Below are 21,269 nucleotides of genomic sequence, written 5' to 3' on the forward strand. Positions count from 1 at the left end.
CGTATGTAGGTACTCCTCATTTCGTATCAACGGCTGGTATGGCTGTCTGATAGGGTACCGTGCTGCCCAGGGTTGTCTGGTTATGGGCGCTTCAACAGGTACGGATCTTCTAATGTACACTGGGCAGAGTCCCAGTGCAGCTCTCTGTTGGTTCATTTTCTCCTCACTCGTCACGTACCTTAGCAAGTACTTTCCTGGTACCTCAAAATGGGGGCCAGGGGTGCAGGTCATGTCTGGGACCTCCTTTACACTTGCACCCCTCATTTCATCATATCGTAGTCCTCAGATACCCTACGCACTTGGGGGTGGAGGTGTCGGGGGAGCCTCTTAACCAGCCTCCTCACTTTAAGTCCTCTTATTCCCTTCCACCCCCACTCTGCCCAATTTTTCCAACATTTTATAGAGCAAATTACATAACTCTAGGATGCAAGTCTCTGCTTGTCCACCCATCAGGGTATACCAGCATGCCTATGTGCCCTGTTCCATTTCTAGATATTTCAGACGCTCTTCCTTAAGTGCAGTACAGCCGACAACCAGATGCTTTATTGTTTCTTTTTGTGCAGCCACAACACACAATCTACAACTTAGCTCTGTCATCAAGCCATACCAACCTACAACCCTTTCAAGTGTTGGTAGCTGGTTCAATCGGAATCATAAGTATAGTGTTCTTCTCTAATGGCAGGGGAAAATAAGTATGAATCTCGGGTTTTGTTCCATCCTATATACGAGCCTTGGATACTCCTTGTAGAGGCCTGATTTTAATATGTCTATGTCTTCTCTAGTTTTGCTCCAATCGTGCTTGAAAAGCTTTTTCTTTATCTTTGCCTGATTTATGGTGAGCTCTTCCACGGTAGACTCTATTTCCGTAAGCATTTTATTCATTTCTGATTTCAGTCTTGTGCTAGAGTCTGCCGAGGATCGTGTCTGTACCATTCCCCATTTTTCGTACAGGGAGTGGCCAAGTGGATTTAATAACTTAGCATAGGACATCAGTTTCCTGCACTCAGCCCTTGTGGCGAGTGAAACCAAACCAAACTCGTGGCGAATAATTGAATTTGGGATTACTTTGGCTATTCTCAAGGGTTCTTTCCAAAGCTTCTCTTGGAATGTGTTTAGGTTCTGTCCAAGTGTTAGGCAGAATCCTGTGCAGTGCCCTTAGGGACCACTACACACAATTAAGACTACAGGTGGCAATACAAGTGTTACCTTTGGTACAAGCCTGTACTACTATGTTAAAGTGGTAGCAGTAGCAGAGCAGCCAGGCTTATCTCAAGAGCATATGAGCAGTAGCAGAGATTACACAAAGGGACCACAATTACTGTGACACAAGCAAACACTGACTCAAGGTTTCAGGTAGAAAAATACAAGTGCATTTATTTTAAAAGAATTTTTTATAAACACAACACTTCTATTAAATGCAAAACCAGACGTACAATATACTACAACTAACCAATTCATTTTGTACAGTATGACTCAAGGTAAGTACCCTGTGTTTGAATGGACCGGTGTTACGAAACTAGACATGTTACCTTGAATACGATTGCGATCACTTTTTGACCTCTAATGATTCAGTAGATATGCATCATATTGCATGTTATACATTATTGTACAGGAGAGATAGTTATACGTACTTTTTCTGATATGAAATGTGCATGGAGTTGGCTGCAGAGTTGCAGTCTGTGGCAGTGACTCCATTCCTCCTAGAGACCGGAGTCTCTCTACAGTTTCCTGCCTTGCATTTTGTGGGTGGACCCATAAAAACCTCATTCAGCCGCGGAGCGGCCGCAGAGTTGGCTGCAGAGTTGCAGTCTGTGGCAGTCTGTGCATGGCTGAATTGGCCCCAACGCCAGCGTGCTCATCCTCCATGGCCATGGCCATGCACCACGAACCCGTGGAAATAGAGGAGGGCCGCCTGCTGAGAAGCGCATGCCCACGCCCCGCTGCACAAGCCCTACAACAATGTGGTGCACAACTACACCATCTGCTGGGTTTGTCACAAAAACATCTAAAAACCCCAGCAGCAACAACAGTAAACGCCCGCTTAAAACGGGACTTTTTTGAACAATCCGCGGCAAAAACTTCCAAAACATCAACAAACTTGCCAAAAACAAGTCTTACAGAAGCAGAGGACCCGCACCAACATGTACCTGGTCCCTCGTCTCCAGCGTCGGATCCGGACCTCGTCCGCACCCGGCCAGCGCTCCCTCGCCCGCGGCCCCCACCCTCACAGCGCCAGGACCCGATGGCCTCCGGAGGGAGGATTGAGGACCGTGAGCGGGGGGGGAGCTTGTGCCTGTGGGGAGCACGGAGCAGAAGCCGGGAGCCTGCCTGGGGGGAGAGCGAAGTCCTGCACCCCCGCTCTCGGCAATGGCTGCCCCACAAATGGTCCCGAGCGAGGCCACGCAGCCGCGGGCCTTTCAGGGGGAGGAGCCTGGCTCCATCTCTCCTCCCCCTGCAGGACGTGATCAGCACTCGGATGGGCTTGGTGGTCATAAGGCCACGCCCCCTCCAAGGAGGACTTGCATCTAGTATCCTCGCAACCAAACGGAGCGAAAGAGCCCTCTGGGGAGGAGAGAGGTCTCGAAAAGCATCCAGTTTCCACTATGGCAAACCCAGCTACCAATGTGTCGCTACAAATAGTAGCCCAAGTGCACTCTAGCATGCCACCCAAAGTTTCTCCTCGCCATTCAGCAGACGAGTACAGGGTCTCGGCGACCCCAGGAAATGAAGACCAGGACCCTGGCCTGGGAAAGCCTACGACCCCCTTGCGTAACCCTTTGGCAGGCCTGATAAACAAAAAAAACGCAGTAGGAAAGAGGCGGAGTCCCCCGACACAGGAAACACCAGAGCCTCCAGGAAGAAAGTACCCCCAAAAACTGTCAACAAAACACAAAAACGTACAAACAGGCTACAGATGCCAAAAAATAAAACAAAAGGACAACCACCAAAAAAAACAGGGATCGCAGAATCCATAAAGCCATCGGTTGCCAGCCTCGTAACTGACTTTTTTCATGCATTCGCACCAGATTCCCACTCCAGGCAATCTGACCTTACTGATGAGGAAATCCTGGAAGCAATTAAAACCTGTCAACCTCCAGAAAAAGGGAAAAAAATAGGCTCACCGAGAGACCTGCGTGCTCAGCCCCAAAATTCCGCAAATGACAAACAATCTCCTCCATCCCAAAAAACGACCTCCGCAGGAGAAATCATTAAAGCAAATTGACTTGACTCCCCATCTTGATTTGGGGCCCCAGATCGTATCTGAAAAGGAGAAACTGCCAAAACAAACACCAGAAACTGACCGAGACATCTCAGCCACTGACAAGCTCACCGGCGTGAAGCCAATAGCCTCTCCTTTGGAAATCCCTGCTCTTGTCAAACTTAAAGACATTCAAACTCACATTGAAGGTTCCTTAAAATGAACCCTGCCAAAATCTAAAGCCTTCCCTGCAACCTCAGGGCAGGCAGGGGCACAGTTGCCTCAGGAACAAGCCTCAGAAACCCAGAGGCCAACGCTGCCGTTAAATAGACAGAAGCCTGAAACTCCCACACACAACGCAGGCTCACCCTGGACAAACAAGGATCGGCCAGTCGGCACCCGGCAGGAAGGCGCTCCAACCGTCCTTCTACTCAAACCACAGCCTCCGGGGCGACTCAGTGGTGGCCTATCTGACCTACCATCTTCGCCGGTAGTAAGACGGCTCCTAAACGAGTCCTATTCACCTTCTTCAGCTCCCAAACAGCGCCCCTTCCCCCAGGGCAGGCCAATGGATTCTCCAGCGCAACACAAGAGAGACCTTCTATCAATAATGTCAGCAGTCACCATTTCAATGAACCCATTTACCAAACTTTACAAAGGTATTAACCAAAATTTGAAAGACAACACCTCGATCCAAGCAACAATGCTCTCGAAATTCACTTTCCTGGAAGGATACATCACAGCCTTAGACGATAAATTCAAAGGCCTAAGGCTAGATGTGGAACAAGGACATAAAGATCTTGCGAACCTTCTCACTACATCCCTCTCGGGGATCAAACCGGGAGGCTCAAACCCTTCAGTGCAATTTTTATCTCCTCCTTCCAGCGCCGTCGCCCATCAGTCATCGAACCTCGGCCTGCCAAATTCCGAAATGCACAAGGTGATCGACATCACAGATGATACTGCCAATGCCCCGCTTCCCCTGGAACCGCCAGTGAAGGTGGAAGACCCTTCGTACCCCCTGTTCACAGGTCTGAGACCAGAAAAATCAGCTCCCGGGGGAAAATCCAAAACCCAGATACTAAACTCAGTCAAGCAACAAAATACATGCTCATCCAAAAAAAAAGAGAGAGTAAGAAACCTGGGCCAGAGTCCGGCCGCAAGCCAAGTAACATCAAAGGCATCAAACGCCTCCCCCAGAACATCAGATGATTTCCTGGCAGACGAGGTCTTGATGAACATCTCTCAGCACTTAGACGACACTCAAGATATATCACCGGACAAAAGCGGAAAAAATCTCCAACCATCTAATCCGCAGGCCTCTTCACAAGAATGTGAACAAAGAGCTGAGAAAGAAACCTCTGAGGAATCGTCTGAAGAGGACTTTGCACACAGATTCACCACTCTGGAAGAGCGTAGGAAAATCCTCCAATGTCGGAAACCCTCCAGCCCCTGTAGCCCTCCGAGCTCTCGTGTGGTGTCGTTTACATCTCCACCAGCCCACGAGTGGTCAACTCGCAAAAAGCCAGCCTCTGGCGTCCAACATCTTCAACAGCCCATGAAACGAAACCAGGGCCACCACTCAAAGCCTAAAGGAGGCTCATCTTCGGAGTTAAAGAAATCCGAAAAAAGGGGGCAACACTCGCGACCCCACTTCACTTCAAGGACTGAGCAACACCGAAAAAGTCATGCCTCCTTTAGGGAGTCCCCCATCAAGCTCGAACAGCATTCTGAAAACGACGATGACATAATACTGAATAGAAGAGGGATACTCACGTTATTCAGCCTGATCCCAGCCCTGAGGGAAATAAAGTCCTCAGACTTAAAAATAGTTGCCCATACCACTCAAACGAAAGAGCGAAAGCCTATATCCACGCAGCGTCAAAGCGCACCAAGACGGCAATTGCGGGAGCAACAAACGACTTGGCTGCACTAGGATACATTGTGCAAAGGGATCCTCAAAAAAACCAACGTCTGGAGAAGGTTCGCTCGGAAAGGAAATTGGCTCGTAAGGACAAAACCCCAGACAAAGAGAAGAGAGTGGAGCATCGAAGAACTTCGGAACTCACTCGAACAGTGGTAAACTTACACTCTTAGCCACAGGCGAGCCCCGGTGGAAATACACAAGATAAACCCTGGCGCAACAAGCCGACAAAGTCCATTGATGCGAAGACCTCGAAGCCCAAACAGCCAAATTCCGTGCTCACAGCGCAGAGAAACAGGCCAACCACCAGAGCACCAAAAGAGAGTGTTAATACGTCCTCAAAATCAGCTGCTAAACTACAGGGGCTGTGGGCCTGGCTCCCAAAGGCGCTGTCCCAAGCGACAAAATAGCAATCCGCAGGTCGGCTTGCTGAGTCCCCGGGAAAACGGAAAGTCGACCACTTCATATCTTCACTACACTTCTGCTCATGGAACACGAGAGGGCACTTACACCTTACAACAACGGGCGACGCAAACCTAGCCTCATTTGACATCATCTGTCTCCAAGAGACCTGGCTTAGGCAAACCCCGGCTATGGACGGATACGACACCATCTTGGCCCCAGCCAATAAAGGGGTTCTGGGTCGCCCGACATTAGGTCTCCTTTTGGCCTGCCGACAGGGAATCGGGCTGACACTCAAGTCCACTCTTCAATCAAACCTCTCAATATTATCAGTACTACTCGACTGGGCCGAAAAACCCCTTTCCAACCCATCACAAATAGCGCTGATTAATACCTACTGGAACCCAGCTGCCATCAACCACCAGACCTACCTCTCAATGATGGAAAACCTGGTTGATGAAATTCAAGCAATACACCAGGTCTCTTCAATCATAATCTGTGGGGACCTGAACGCCAAATGCTCCAAGGAGTCGCAAATGCCAGATGCAACCTCTCAAACAACAACAGCAGTGAAAAGAGGGCGTCTATGGTCCTCTTTGATGTCCTCCAGAAAGTTCGATAACCTGAATTTCGTTTTCCCAAATGATCAGCGTTTGCCGACTTGGGAACAATGATCATTAAACGCGACTATAGATTACATCTACGTATCCAGACCCCTCCTGAGCAAAGTAAATACCTTTGAAGTTCGAAAGACCACAGCCAGCCACCACAACCAGCTGACGATGTCTCTGGCAAATCACTTCAAGGAGCCTACATCGTACGCCATGGAAGTGGAACCAAACGCCCGTGGAAACCGCCTAAACTTGACAACTCGAGCGGTCACATCCTTGCTGGCAAATTATACCGAGGAAGGAAGTCCCAAGGGCGCCAACTGTCTGGACTACGTGCCTTTTTTGCTAAAACATGTGGTGAAATCAAAACAGAAAGTCCCGTCCTCCATCTCTCCAAATCACACTTACGACATCATCCTGGTGGCAAAACGACGGGAGCTCTGCAAACTTAAAAGACAGCTGGGAAACCATCCGTCGAATAAAGAAAAACTAAAATCAGCAATCTCAACCTAAAAATCATGGGTGAAAGAACATCGACACCAACTATACCAACGAGATGCGGAAACCATGTTAAAAGCCATCTGTGGCAACAAAGTCAAAGAATTTTGGTCCTTGCTGAAATCTGTGGCGCCTTCATACAACAATTCGACAATCAACGCTATTCCGGAGCACAAATGGATCACACACTTTACCAGCTTTGAATCACCTTGCTGCTCATGCGCCCTCATACCCTCGGGTCTGGTGCGCAATACAAATGAATAAACTAAACTAAACTAAACCACGGTCTTCCAAGCCCCCGTCCCAACCGCCCTCCTGAACAACACATCTCAGACGACAGCCTGGCTCAAACTGGATGACCAACAAGAAATCAGCAATTACATCAAAAAAATGAAGATCTCCAGAGCAGCGGGCCCGGATGGGATCTCAAACATCGATCTGAAAGCAAACCGACCATAATGGGCCGCGCTGATAGCGTCTATTTTCCAGAAATGCTCTGAGCAGAAATCTTTGCCACCGTCATGGACAAAAGCCATCATTGTCCCCGTCTATAAAAAGGGGGACATCACTGATCCTGTAAATTATCGTCCATAGCACTGTTAGACTGCATTGGAAAGTCTTCGGGAGTTTTCTTCTGAACCGTTTTCAATCTTGGGCCGAATCAGCCCCATGCAACGACAAGTTCCAATCGGGCTTCAAGAAAAACATGGGCACGGGGGCAAACATTCTAGCAATCAGAACCTTGAAAAGCAAGGCTTGGGAAAGAAAATCTCGGATCTTTATTGCCTTCATCGATCTCTCCCAGGCTTTTGACCTTGCGACAGGTCTCGCTTGTGGAAAAAAAATTGGAGTGGTGGAGCTGCCCACAGGAAGTACTACAACGAATTAAAGCCCTCCACACAGACACCACCCTCAGGGTTCGCCTTTCCCAAAGAGGTACCCTATAAGATGAAAACCAGATAGGACGGGGGTAAAACAGGGATGCCCTCTAGCTCCTGCGCTGTTTCTTGCATACATTGGCGACTACGGGGCCTCAGAAGATTCGGAGCATACTTTTCCACCGTCACTTGCATCCTCGAAAATAAGCCATCTGTTATACGCTGACAATTTAATACTACTGGATCAGACCCAGATCAGCCTCCAGAGTCAGTTATCCAATCTCTTGAGCTACATTGCTGAAAACAACTTAAAAATAAACCAAGAGAAAACAAAAATCATGATACTGGAAGCGGGCCAGAAGAAGAACAAAACCTCAGAAAAATTCAAATGGTTCCTTGAGAAAAATGTGATTGAGAGGGTCACCGATTACAAATATCTAGGGGTCCAGATCGACTCCTCGAAAAATGAGGCTTCCATGCAGAACGCCCTTCAAATCAAGCTAAAGAAATTAGCCTCTCAAGGAAAGGCTATCGATTCAAAATTCGGAAAATTTTCTTGCATTCCTGTAATAGAATTTTACAAGAAAAAAGTTGTCCCTTCGATCACCTACGGAGCCAAGGCTATGCCAACGATCCCAGAAAGAACCTGGCAAAAATTGGAAAGCAGGTTCTGGAAAACGGTCCTGGGTCTGCCGAATTCCACATCTTTTGCTGCAATCCGCCGGGAGCTAAGCCTATTGTCACTAACAGCAACAGTCAACTTAAACTCACTCAGGCTATTTAGGAAATGCATCATGGACGATAGTGAGCAAATCTTTGGCCTGTTGAACAAAGAACTACAATCTGGCAAAGTCAAAATGCTAACAAGTTGGAAAGGTAAAAACATGTCCCTTCTTGATTCAGTCACATGCTCGGAAGCTGATCTCATTACAAACCCGTCGAGAGTCTACAAGAAGATGAAAGAAACAGACTGGATCCAAACTCAAGACTTAGTAACCAGAAACAAACTCCTTCTTCACTTACCTCCTTCGTTCTCCAAACTAAACGAGCCGATGCAGTACCTCCAAAAATTCCCAAACAGGGGGGCACGCAACTTCATGCTAAGGATTAGGTTGAACCTCCTTGAAACCAACGAAATTTTAAACATCAGAGGCCTATCAGACTCCAGTACGTTTCGACTGTGCACAGCCAAGACAGAAACCATCAGGCACTTACTGCTGTCATGCCCAAAAACTCTAGACTTGAGATCGGCCTACATAAAGCACTTCAGCCTAGAGGAATGTGGGTGGGACGATGATATCTGCTGGCAAAGACTGATCGGAGGAGATCGAACCTCCTTGCTCCTAGCAACCATCAAAATACTCCAACATACTCTGACGAGGATAGAGGGATGAGGGTCCCACCCTTGTGTAGTCACTGCACTTTTTTTTTATCTACTTTGCCCAACTATCTTTTTTGTAAAGTTCTTATGAACATACACAAATAAATAAAAAAATTAAAAAAATAAAATTAAAAAAAAATGTGCATATTTCACAAAATTTCTGGTCGCAATTCTTTACAACCAATATGAAATTTCATGGTCCAAATTCAGACCTGTGAAGCAAGTGTCCATTAGACAAATCCATTTGCGCTTCTTTTCTTCTGAGGAGTAACTCCATTTTGCCACCTCTTGCTGGAGCCTTTACCCTTTCTAGTCCAAAAAACCCTATTTAGTCTATCTCAGTTTCTTTGTGTTCCGAACAGAAATGTTTTGCTAAGGGGTATCTGAGATCTTTATTTTTAATAGCTCATATATGTTCAAGTAATCGTACTTTGAGGACTCTAATCGGGCTTCCTATATCCTTCCTATATAGTTTCTTGCAGACGCATTTAATGCCATAGAGCACAGTTACTGTTAGAATTTATAAATTGCGCAATTTGTTTAATGTTTCCATTGGGTAAATCCAGACTACTCATTCCATTCATGATCTGAGTAGCTTACAATTTCCACACCTGTGTACTCCAATAGGTGTTTGTAGACTAAATAGGCTGCAAAGGTCTTTTGGTGGCTCTGGTTTCAAGGAAGCTCAGACTGATCGGTTGCTTTATAGTTGGTGCTTTCTGAAAAGTGACTGTTGAATTTTCATTCAAATATTTCTTAATGCTATCATCAGTTTTTAGAATGTTCCAATGTTTTTTTTTATGATTCCTTTGGTTATATGCGCATCACTGCTGCATGTCGTTACAAAGTACACTTTAGATATTTTGTTGCTTACTTTTGGTTATCATTTAGCAGATAGCTTCTTGAAATGTGTGCTGATTTTTCTACTGCTTTGGCCAGAACCTTGGGCTGATAGCCTCGTTGACTGAACTTCTCCTTGTTATTTTTCACATGTCTTTCAAATACATCTGGTGTGCTACAGTTTCTTTTGACTCTAAGTATTTTTCCATACGGAATATTGTTGATTATGTGATGCAGGTGGTTGCTTTGCGCATGCAGGATACTGTTAACTGCTGTGGGCTTTATGGATAGATCTGTATGGATTTTGTCTCCGTGGTATATAGTTCTAAATCCAAAAATTCCACCTTTTCCTGACTGTCTTTCATAGTGAATTTGATATTGAAGTTGTTGTCGTTTAAATACTTTGCATAGTCTAGGAGGACAGTTCTTTCTCCATCCCAGATCATTAAGATGTCGTCTATGAAGCGTCCCCAATAGATAATGTTTCCATCCTCATTGAATGCTTTATGCTTCCATGCATGATTTAGTTCATAGTATTCCATGAAAAAGTTTGCATCCGATGGGGAAAATTTTGAGCCTAGTAGGGATTCAAGCTTCAGCCAACTACAACCTTCTCCCACTCATAGCTTTTTTCTATACTTCAATATTTTTTCACCCAGCACCCCCCTTGCCATGCAAATAGTTAGTATCGGGCTGAGAAAATTAACTCTTTAGGATCATTCAGCATGGCGTGAAGATGCTGACAGGATACTGAAAAGCTAATAACTATCAGTCAGAACTTCACCAGGAACTGGGGAGAGGTGGTTATCACCTTGACTTACAGCAGAACTGTGTCTGATGATGACCCCTCTAAGGTAGACCCAGAGCACTGTTGCTGCCATGCACATGCCATAGCACCATAGTGTCTGCCATGCAGAGCACATTACCCTCACCAATGTGAGGAGAAATCCAAGGCTGAGGAGAAGGAACATGAGGGGAAGGAGGGTGACACCAAGGAGAAGGGTGAGAATGGATTCACCAGCCTTCATGCAAGTACCAGCTTGATTTCTTCCTCAGTACCCAATGTTGCAGATATGAGATGCCAGCAAATGCCGCTTCACGAATGCTCTTAACTCTTAGTCCCACATGAAATATGCATGCCATCTAGTAGGAAGAGAAGCCACTCTGTATGAGGAAAAATGGGACCCTGAAGAGCAGACCCACAACTTGACGAATGTCTGTGAATTTAGGGGACACCTTCTCGGGGAGGTGGTTGCAGCGAAAACAACCTAATGAAATGAGTGTGGGTGCAGTGTCGGGATAGGTCCTGCTACCAACAAAAGGGTTCTCCATCAGTATGAACTGGGTGCCCAAGGGGACAAACGCCAGGATGATGGATCTATGAAGATGAGGTGACCTAGGAAACAGGCCAATGGTGACTAGGGCACCATTGCAGAAGCAGCAGTGTTGAGGCAGATGAAGAGGACACCACAGTGGTCAAGCGGTATTACCCAAATTGATTGGAAAAATTGGAACGAATGGTAGATTTGACCGAATTCGGTCAGTACCATTAGTTAACATTTTTTCAATCAATTTGGGTCTGAAAATGCTGTACTTGGAGAGCGGGAGTTTCAGGGCTGTCCCCCGCTCCCCATGTTTGGTATCTTTGGCCTTAGGGGTTGTGGGGTTGTCCCCCGCATCCATAACATTGGCGGCGGGAGACAAAAATTGCTCAGGCTCCCGTTTTTAATGAACGGTCAAAACGGGGGTCCGAGCAGTTACACTGCAGGCAGTCCACCCAGGAACAAATTATTTGCGGACAGACAACCCACATCCGGTCAAGCAGGTCGGGGAGAGGATACAAATATTCATCCAGGCAGCTTAAACAGCCCTTCAAAAAATGAAAGCAGCAATAAGCAACCCAGGACAACGACAAAGAGCAGAGTTGGAGTAGCAGTAGCCCCTTGAAGTTAGATGCCCACGGACAAGCGAGGTACTCCCTCACTTAAACACCGTGTTCAGAGGGAGTACCTGGGAGAACAAGGAGATGGTAATGAGGGGGCATCTGGCGAAGAAGGCCTGGACATTACAGCAATAAGCCCTGTATGAAAGTAATGAAAGAGCCCAGAATGGGATTTACCTGCATCACAAGAAGCAGCCGTGCAAGTACAAAGGACCAGGGGCACAGCCAGTATGGTCACATCTGCGACTTCAACAGCAGACCATCTCCAACAGTCATCCAGGTAATCTGAAGTAGATCTGAAGAATGTCCAGGGTGTCCTACTGGTATACACATTCACTCACTGACCATAAATAAATGAATAAATAAATCACTAGTCATAACCTGGTGTCCCTCCACCGCTGAAGGATTCGCCTCAGTTTTGCGGTCTTTCTCCCTCTCATTGCCTTTCTTTGTCCCTCTGATACTCGTCTTCCCCCTTCTTCTTGTTCATCCTCTCCTCTCTTCCCCCTCTCTCCAGCTCACACTTCTAGTTCCCTCCTCCCCACTTAATGGCCTCAATGATGCTCTACCACAAAGATTGCTCCTCCACCTCCTCAGTTTGCCACCTCTTTCACCTTTCTGCCTTTACGAGCTCTTCTTAATCCATTCTTCCTTCACCCCTACTTTTACTCTCTTGACATCCTCCTTCATTAATCTTGTGAATGCTTTTAATTCTTTTCGCTGCTCTGTTACTCTCTTAATTTGTTCTCCCTCCTCCATTCCATTTGCATTATGACTTCCCTCTTCTGCCTTTCCCTCACTTTCCTTGTAAAACCTTCATTCTCTCCAACACCTCCTTCCAACTTCTCGCTCTTTCCTCCTCCCTGCTCTCTCATCTCTGCATCCTCTGATCTTGTCTTTCTTTCACTTACCTCTTTCCCTCTATCTCTTCCATTTCCGCTTCTCCTTTCCACCTTCACCTGCAGACACACAGTGGCATCTAGTGGCCCTCATTACGACCCTGGCAGAAATCGCGGTGCTAAATGCACCGCGGAGCACGGCGGAAAGCTGCCGATAGCGCCATGGAGGTTGGCGGATTTTCCGCCCCATGCCGACCTTGGCGGGGCGGTAAATCCCCATTCCCCATTTTACCCTTCCCCATTCCCATTTTTGCCCCATAGGGTATAATGGGAGTGGGGAAGGCGTTAATTGCGCCACCGCAAAATACGGTGGCGTAATTAACATCAAGGTCCCGTAGCGCCATGGATTTCTCCGCCCGGAAAAACCAGGCGGAAAACGTTCCATGGCGCTACGGGAACTCGTAGTAGGGCGGACGGGTCCGCCGCGAATAACGCTGGCGTAAACCCACTCCGCCAGGGTCGTAATGAGGGCCAGTGTAACAGGGCAATGCCGAAGTGCCAGCCCATGATTCTGAGGTTGGTCAGTTTTTATGTACAGATTGGACCCTTTTTTACCAGAGTGGGCCGGCCAGTTTTATAAATGAATATACTAGTTTTAACCAATGTCATAAAGCAACAATGCTTTCAAATGTATTATTTGCAACATCTTTGACCAGCACCACCCCCTTGGAGAGTACTCAGACAGTCTGTTCTAGATAGTAATGAATTGTAATGTGCAATTGTGGACCACTTTTTTCATTGGTGCCTTTACCGATTTTATGCTCCAGTCTGACCCTGGCTAGTTCCGAGACACATCTTCATAGACTACACCTTTGACAGCTATGTTATGATGCAAAATGCTATCTTTTCTATAGGGTGAGCCAGTAGCCCAGAGAGTAGAGCATGGGTTTGCCAATGGCACGGTTGCTGGCTGAAGTTCCATTGTCAGTGTGAAAACATACTCAAACGGATACATTTAACTGTCTATAGGGGGGAAATAGGTTACATTTAATGTTTTTTTTTTTTACTATTGGAAAAATATTGTTTTATCTTTATTTCCAATACAAATGGATCAGCGAGAGACCAGCACCTTGTTTGTCCCAACCAGCATTGCTAGATGCATCTACATCCGATGAACTTTTGACCCACTATGTCAAACTTCAAAATGCTATGCTCTCTATAAAGTGTCATAGTGCCTCAGGGATTCGAGCATGGGTTTACCAACGGCAAGGGTGACGATTCAATTCAATTGCTTTGTATAAAAACGCTCAAACTGCAAGGTTGACCTGCATGTGAGGAGGAAATAGGCAAAATATTTACTTTTTTTGGTAGACAAATATTTGTATATCTTTATTTCCATTACAAATTATTCAGAGAGAGAGACCAGGACCTTTGTTTATTCCAACCTGAGATTGCAAGTTTCCAGATGCATATTCAACCGTTCCCCCTTGGACCCCCGCATCCCCCCGCCGTCTGCCCCATGTCATAATACAAAAAGCTAGGCTTGCCAAAGGGACACATAGTGGCTCAGAAGCTAAAGCATGGCTTTACCAATGGCATGGTTGGAGGTTCACATGACCTCATTGGCAGAAATGTGTTCAAACTCATAGGTTGAGGTGCTCCTTGGGGGGAAGTAGGGGCATGGCGTAATGTTTTTTACTCTTATAAAAACGTTATGTTATCTTCATTTTCTTTACAAGTGGCTCGAAGAGACAGACCTGCACCTGTGTTTATCCCAAACGGCATTGCTAGTTCCCTGCGGAATCTTCCCCCTTCACACATTGGAACATGATGCCATAATGCAACACCCTGTGCTTTTGAGAACCAGTGGCTCAGAGGTTAAAGCATGCAGGCTCAGACTGTCCTGTAGGTCAAAAGCCCAATACCCTATGATTCTAGGATGGACCAGTTTTTGTTGACCGCATGGACCACTTTTTGGCAAAAGTCAGTTAATTTTAAAAGGGTCTCCACTAGTTTTAAACCATGTTAAGGAGCAAATATGTTTTCAAATGCATTATTTGCAACATATTTGTTCAGAAACAATAGCATGTTGTGTATAGTAATGAAGTGTAAGGTGTGCTTGTGGGCCACATTCCCATTGATGCCTGGACCCATTTCATGTCCCAGTCTGATGCTGGCTAATTCTCACGTGCATATTCATCTCTTACAGCTTTGAGTCCCATGTCATAATACAAAAAGTTATGTTTTCTGAAGGAAGGCCGGTTAGAAAACGGGTATAGCCTTGGCAATGTTGCAGGTTCAACTCCTGTCATTGTCATGAAAACTGAAAAGTTGAGCTATGCTTTCCCAGAGAAAATCTAATGTTTTTAATTTTTCTATTTAGAAACAAATTGTTATATCTTTTCTTTCCATCACAAATGGCTCGGACAGAGAGAGAGACCAGCATCTGTGTTCATCCCAACTGGAATTGTTAGTTCCCTGAAGCATCTTTATCCATTACACCTTTGACTTCCATGCCATAATACAACAATTTAGGCTTTCTGAGGAAAGACCCAGTGGCTCAGAGATTAGAGCATGGGTTTAACAGTGGCAAGATCGCAGATTCAAGTCTCTCACTGTTATGAGAAGCTGATAAGTTGAGCTGTGCATTGGGAGCAAAAAGTAACAGGTTTCACTTTTTTAGTTAGAAAAATATTGTTTCATCTTTGTTTCCATTACAAATGGATTAGAGAGAGAGGCCATCACCTGTGTGTATCCCAAGTGGCATTGCTAGCTCCCTGATACCTCTTCGTTCACAACACCTTTGAGCGCCATGCCCTAATGCAAAAACCTATGCTTTCTAGAAAGGAACCCCGTGGCTCAGAGTTTAGATCATGTGGGCTCAGGCTGTTCTATAGAGCAAAAGGTAAATTCCCAAAGGGCCAGCCCAATATTCTGTGATGGGTAATTCATTGACAGAATGAAACACTGTTAGGCAAGATTTGGCCAATTTCATAAGTTACTAAACTAGTTTTAACCAATGTTGCCAAGCAAATATGTTTTCAAATGCATTTTTTGCAACAAATTTGACCAAACACACCCCTTGCATAATACTCAAACAGTCTCTTCTGAATAGCGATGAATTGTCATGTTTGATTGTGGGCCACTTCCTCATTGGTGCCTGAACCCATTTCATGTACCCGTCTGACCCTGGCTCCTTCATCCATTACACCTTTGATCCCCATGCCATAATACATAAAGCTCTGCTTTTAGAAGAGAACCCCAATAGTTTAGGGGCTAAAGCATGGATTTACCAAATGCAACGTTGCAAGTTCAAATCTCTGCATGGGCATGAAAATAATCAAAATGATGAGTTGAGAGGAAATATGTAACAAATTCATGTTTTTACAGTTTGAAAAATATTGTTTCATGTTCATTTCCATTACAAATGGCTCAGAGAGAGAGAGGCCATCACATGTATGTATCCCAAAGAGCATTGCTAGTTCCCTGATGCATCTTCATCCAATAAACCTTTGAAACCCCCATGTCATTATACATAAAGCAATGCTTTCTGAAGTGAGACCATGCGGCTCACAGGATATCACTTGGGTTTAGGAATGGCAATGTTGCAAGTTCACGTCCTGTCCTTTACATGAAAATACTGAAACTGATAAATTGGGAGAGAATATTTAATGTTTTCATTTTTTTTATAGTTAGAAAAATATTGTTTTATCTTTATTTCCATTACAAATGGGTCAGAGAGGTGGGCCAGCACCTGTGTTTCTCCCAAATGGCATTGCTAGTTCCCTGATGCATCTTCTTGCACTACACCTTTGAGCACCATGCCATCATGCAAAAAGCTCTGCTTTATAAAGGGACACCGATTGGCTCAGAGGTTAAAACTTTGCTTGCCCAGACCGTCCTATATGGCTAAAGGGCAGTGTCCAAAGTGCCAGCCCAATAGTCTATGATGGGTCCTTTTTTTTGACAGAATGGTCCATGTTTTTGCACGGGTTGGCCAGTTTCATAAGTGTCAACCAGAGGCGTTGCTGGAGGGGGGCTAAGGAGGCTATAGCCCATGGTCTTTTGGTTGTAGCCCCGGATAGAATCTCAGGAGCTACAACCAAAGGGGTAGCTAGCCCCCATGCCTGACAGTTCCGGCATCAGCATGGCCCCGGGGCTTTTCCAAACCTAGCAACACCCCTGGTTTCAACACTAGCTTTAACCATTGTTACTAAGCAAATATGTTTTCAAATGCATTGTTTGCTTCATATTGTAACAAAAACACCCCTTTGGATAATTCTTAAAGCCGTGTTTTCTGAAGGAAGACCGGTTGGCCCAGAGATTAGTTTGGGGTAGTAAAGAAATGTTAATGTGTGATTGTGGGCCACTTTCTCAATCCTGCCTGAACCGATTTCAGATCCCAGTCCAACCCTGGCTTGTTCCCAAATGCATCTTCATCCATTACTTCTTGGACCGCCATGGCAAAATCCAAAGAGCAATGCTTTCTGACTGTAAAGCTAGCTGCTCAGAAATTAGCCCATCAGTTTACTAAAGGCAATGTTGCAGGTTCAAGTCCCCACATTGGCATGAAAGTACTCAAAATGAGAATTCTTGCTATGCATTGTAAGGGAATAGCCAACACCTTTTAAAAAAATGTCAGTTAGAAAATGATTGATTTATCTTTATTTCAATTACAAATGGGAGAGAGAGAGAGAGAGAGAGAGAGAGAGAGAGACCATCACCTGTGTTTTTCCTAACTGGCATTGCTAGTGCCGTGATGCATTTTCATCAATTGAACTTTTTGAGTGCCACGCCATAATGCGAAAATCTGTGCTTTGTGAGGGGCCATCCTTTGGCCCAGAGGCAAGAGCATGTAGGCTGAGTGAAACTGCCTAATAGAGCAAAAAGGCAAAGCCCAAAGTGTGAGCACATGATTCTTTGGTGGCTAATTGTTTTGGCAAAATGGAGCACTTTTTGGCAAGAGTTGACCAGATTCATAGGTATCTACGCTAGTTTTAACCAATGTTACCAAGTAAATATGTTTTCCAATGCATTATTTGCAACATATTGTACCAACAACACCCCTTTGAATAATTCTAAAACAGTCTGGTCTGGATAGTAATTACTTGTAATCTGTGATTGTGAGGCACTTTCTAATTGGTGCCTGGAACGATCTGATGTCCGAGTCCAACCCTGGATAGTTTACAGATTCATCTTAATCCATTACCTTTTTGACAGCCATGTAAAAACCAAAACAGCAACACACTCTAAAAGGAAACCTAGCGGCTCACAAATAAGTGGATAGGTTTATTAAAGGCACTGTTACAGGTTCAAATCCCTACAGTGGCATGAAAATACTCCAAATGATAAGTGAAGTTGTGCATTAGAAGAGAATAGACAACACCTTTTTCAGTTAGAAAATGATTGTTTTATTTTGTATTTCCATTACAAATGGCTCCGAGAGAGAGATCAGGGCCTTTGTTTATCCCCATCGCCATTGCTGTTTCCCTGATGCATCTTCATCCATTACACCTTTGAGCGCCATGTCATAGTACAAAAACACTCAAACAGATACATTGAGCTGTGCTTTGGGAGAGGATGGATAAAACAAGGTTACTGCATGCAGCCTCAGACTGGCCTAGAGGGCAAAAGGGTCATGTCTAAAGTGCCAGCCCATGATTCTATAATAGCTCATTCTTTTTGACAGAATGAACCGCTTTTTGCCAAGAGTTGGCCAGTTTCATAAGTTACTACATCAATGTCAACTAACGTTGCTAAGCAAGGTTGTTTTCAAATGCGTGAATTGCAACATATTTTACCCAAATCAATACCTTGAATAATACTCAGTCGCTTCTGCATAGTCATGTGCGATTGTGGGCCTTTTTCCCATTGATACCTGGGCTGATTTCCTGTCCCAGTCCTACCCTAGCTGGTTCCCAGATGCACCTTAAAAAACACCGTTGACCCCATTGTCATTACACAAAAATCTATACTTTCTGAAAGTGGCTTATAGGTTCCTGCAATTGCAGGTTTATCTATTGCAAGTTTGCATGTTCAGGTTTCCTCATGTGCATGAAGTTATCCAAACTGATAAGTTTAGCTGTGTGGAAATTGATAAAGTTTGCAATGTTTTTTGCAATTATAAAAACATTGTATTATCTTTCTTTTCATTCCTAATGGCTCAGAGAGAGAGAGACCGGCACCTGTTATTTATCCCACCGGTTTTGATAGCTCTTTGATGCAACCTCATCCATTGCAACTTTGAGAGCTGTCCCATAATACAAACAGCTATGCTTCCAGACAAAAAGGAAACTCAGTGGATCAGAGGCTAGAGCAGGGCTTTACCAAGAATATGGTTGCCGGGTACATTGTGCTCATTGGCATGGAAATATTCAAACTGGTATGGTGAACTGTCTATTACAAGGACATAGGTACAATTTGTTATCTTGTTTCTTTTATAAAATATATTGTTTTATGTTTACTTCCATTATAAAATGGCTCAGAGAGAGAAACCAGCACCTTTGTTTATACCAACAGAAATGCTAGTTCCCAGACAGCTTCATCCAATAAACTTTTGCCACCCCCCACCCCCAAATCCCAATGTCATACGTAATACAAACAAGCAACGCCTAATGATGGGAGACATGATTGTTCAGGGTTCAGGACATGAGCTTACCAAGGCAAATCTGCAGTGTCAAGTCCCCTCACTGGCATGACAATACTCACACTGATAAGGTGAACTGTGCTTTGGGAAGTAACAGGTGACATTTGTTTAATTTTATAAGAATATTGTTTTATCTATATTTTCATTCCAAATAGTCCAGAGAGTGAGAGAGACAGACCAGCACCTGTGTTTATCCCAACAGACATTGCTAATCCCAAAGCATCATCAACTACTGATTTGACCTCCATGTCATAATGCAAAAAGCTGTGCTTTTTGAACTATGACCAGGTGTCTGAGAGGTTAGGACAAAGCTTGACCAATACAAGTCCCTGTATTGGCACAAAATCGCTCAATTGTGCATTGCAAGAAAGTAGGTTACATTTCTAAAATATTCAAATTAATAAGTTGGACTGTTGAATGCAAAGAAATAGGTAACATTTGTAATGCTTTTTTCCTGTTATCTGTATATTGTATTATCTTTAATGCCATCACAAATGGCTCAGAGAAAGAGACAAGCACCCGTGTTTATGCCAAAGGCCATTGCTAGTTGCATGATGCTGCTTCTCCCATTACAGCTGAGGGCGCCATGCCATTATACAACACCCTATGGCTTCTTTAAGGGGGACGAGGTGGATCCGTGCTTAGACCAGAAGTGTCCCAATGGCAAGGTTGCACGCTCTAGTTCACTTATTGGCACAGAAATACTCAGTTGCATTGTGCATTGGAAGGAGGTAGGTTCCAAATGTAATGTTTATTTTTACTGTTCTAAAATCAATGAATTATCTTTATTTTAATTACAAGTGGCTCAGAGAGACCAGCAACTGTGTGTATCCTACGTGGCATTGCAAGTTTCATGATGCATCTTAATCCATTACACCTATGAGCGGCATGCCATGGTCCAAAAAGCTATCCTTTTATAAAGCCAAGACCCTCTTCTCGGAGGTCAGAGTGTGGGCTTACCATTGAGAAAGTTGCATGTTCATGCCTCCTTGTTGGCATGATAACGCTCACACTGGGAAATTGGTGACATTTGTAATGTGTTCTTACTGTTATACAAACCTTGTATTATTTGTATTCTCTTTACTAATAGCTCAGAGAGAGAGAGAGAGAGAGAGATCAGCACTTTTGGTTCTCCCAACCTTCCTTTCTAGTTCCCTGATACACCTCAGAGGTCAGAGCATGGGTTTACCAATGGCAAGCTTGCATGTTCTTATTTTGTCATTTGCACCATAATACTCAATTAGGTTGAACTGTGCATTAGAAGGAAATAGCAAACATTGTTTACTTTTATAAAAAAAAATATTGTTTTATATTTATTTCAATTTACAAATGGCGGACAGAGACAAACCAGTATCTTTGTTTATCCCAACATACATCGCTAGTTCCCAGATGCACCTTCACCGATTACACTGATTACATATTTGAACACCATGCCATAATAAAATAAGCTGGGGTGTGTGCTGAGAGGTTAGAAAACAGGTTTGCTAATGGCAACATTGCAGGGTCAAACCCCTTCTTTGGAACAACAATACTCAAACTGGTCAGTTGAGCTGTGCATTAGAATTAAATATGTAAGATGCTTTATCTTTTATTACATTTATAAACATGTTTTATCTTTATTTCCATGACAAATGGCTAAGGGAGAGAAACCAGCAACTTTGTTTATCCCAACAGGCATTGCTAGTTCCCAGATGCACCATCATCCATCACACATTTGAGCACCATGTCATAGTACAATAAGCTATCTCATCAGACAGGAGACTTGTTGGCTCAGAAGCTAGAGCACACACTTACTAATGGCAAGGTTGTGGGTACGAATCCCCTCGTTGGTATGAACCTATTTGAACTGATAGGTGCTTTTTGTATTTTTTTTTTAAATATAGTGCCTAACACCTAGGAGCTTTGCAATGAAATGTAATACATGGATACAAGACGACTTTGAGAAGAAGAAAGAAGATGGGCCTTGATCTGAGCTTTGAAAAGAGAGAGAGAGAGAGAGAGAGAGAGAGAGAGAGAGAGAGAGAGAGAGAGAGAGAGAGAGTTCCAGTGTTTGAGAGCTAACAAATAGAAGGAATGGGAAGAGGCAGAGGGAGGGCGTGGAACAGATAG

Source organism: Ambystoma mexicanum, chromosome 3p (assembly GCF_040938575.1).
Source record: "Ambystoma mexicanum isolate Mex_15411 chromosome 3p, UKY_AmexF1_1, whole genome shotgun sequence".
Taxonomy (NCBI): Eukaryota; Metazoa; Chordata; class Amphibia; order Caudata; family Ambystomatidae; genus Ambystoma; species Ambystoma mexicanum.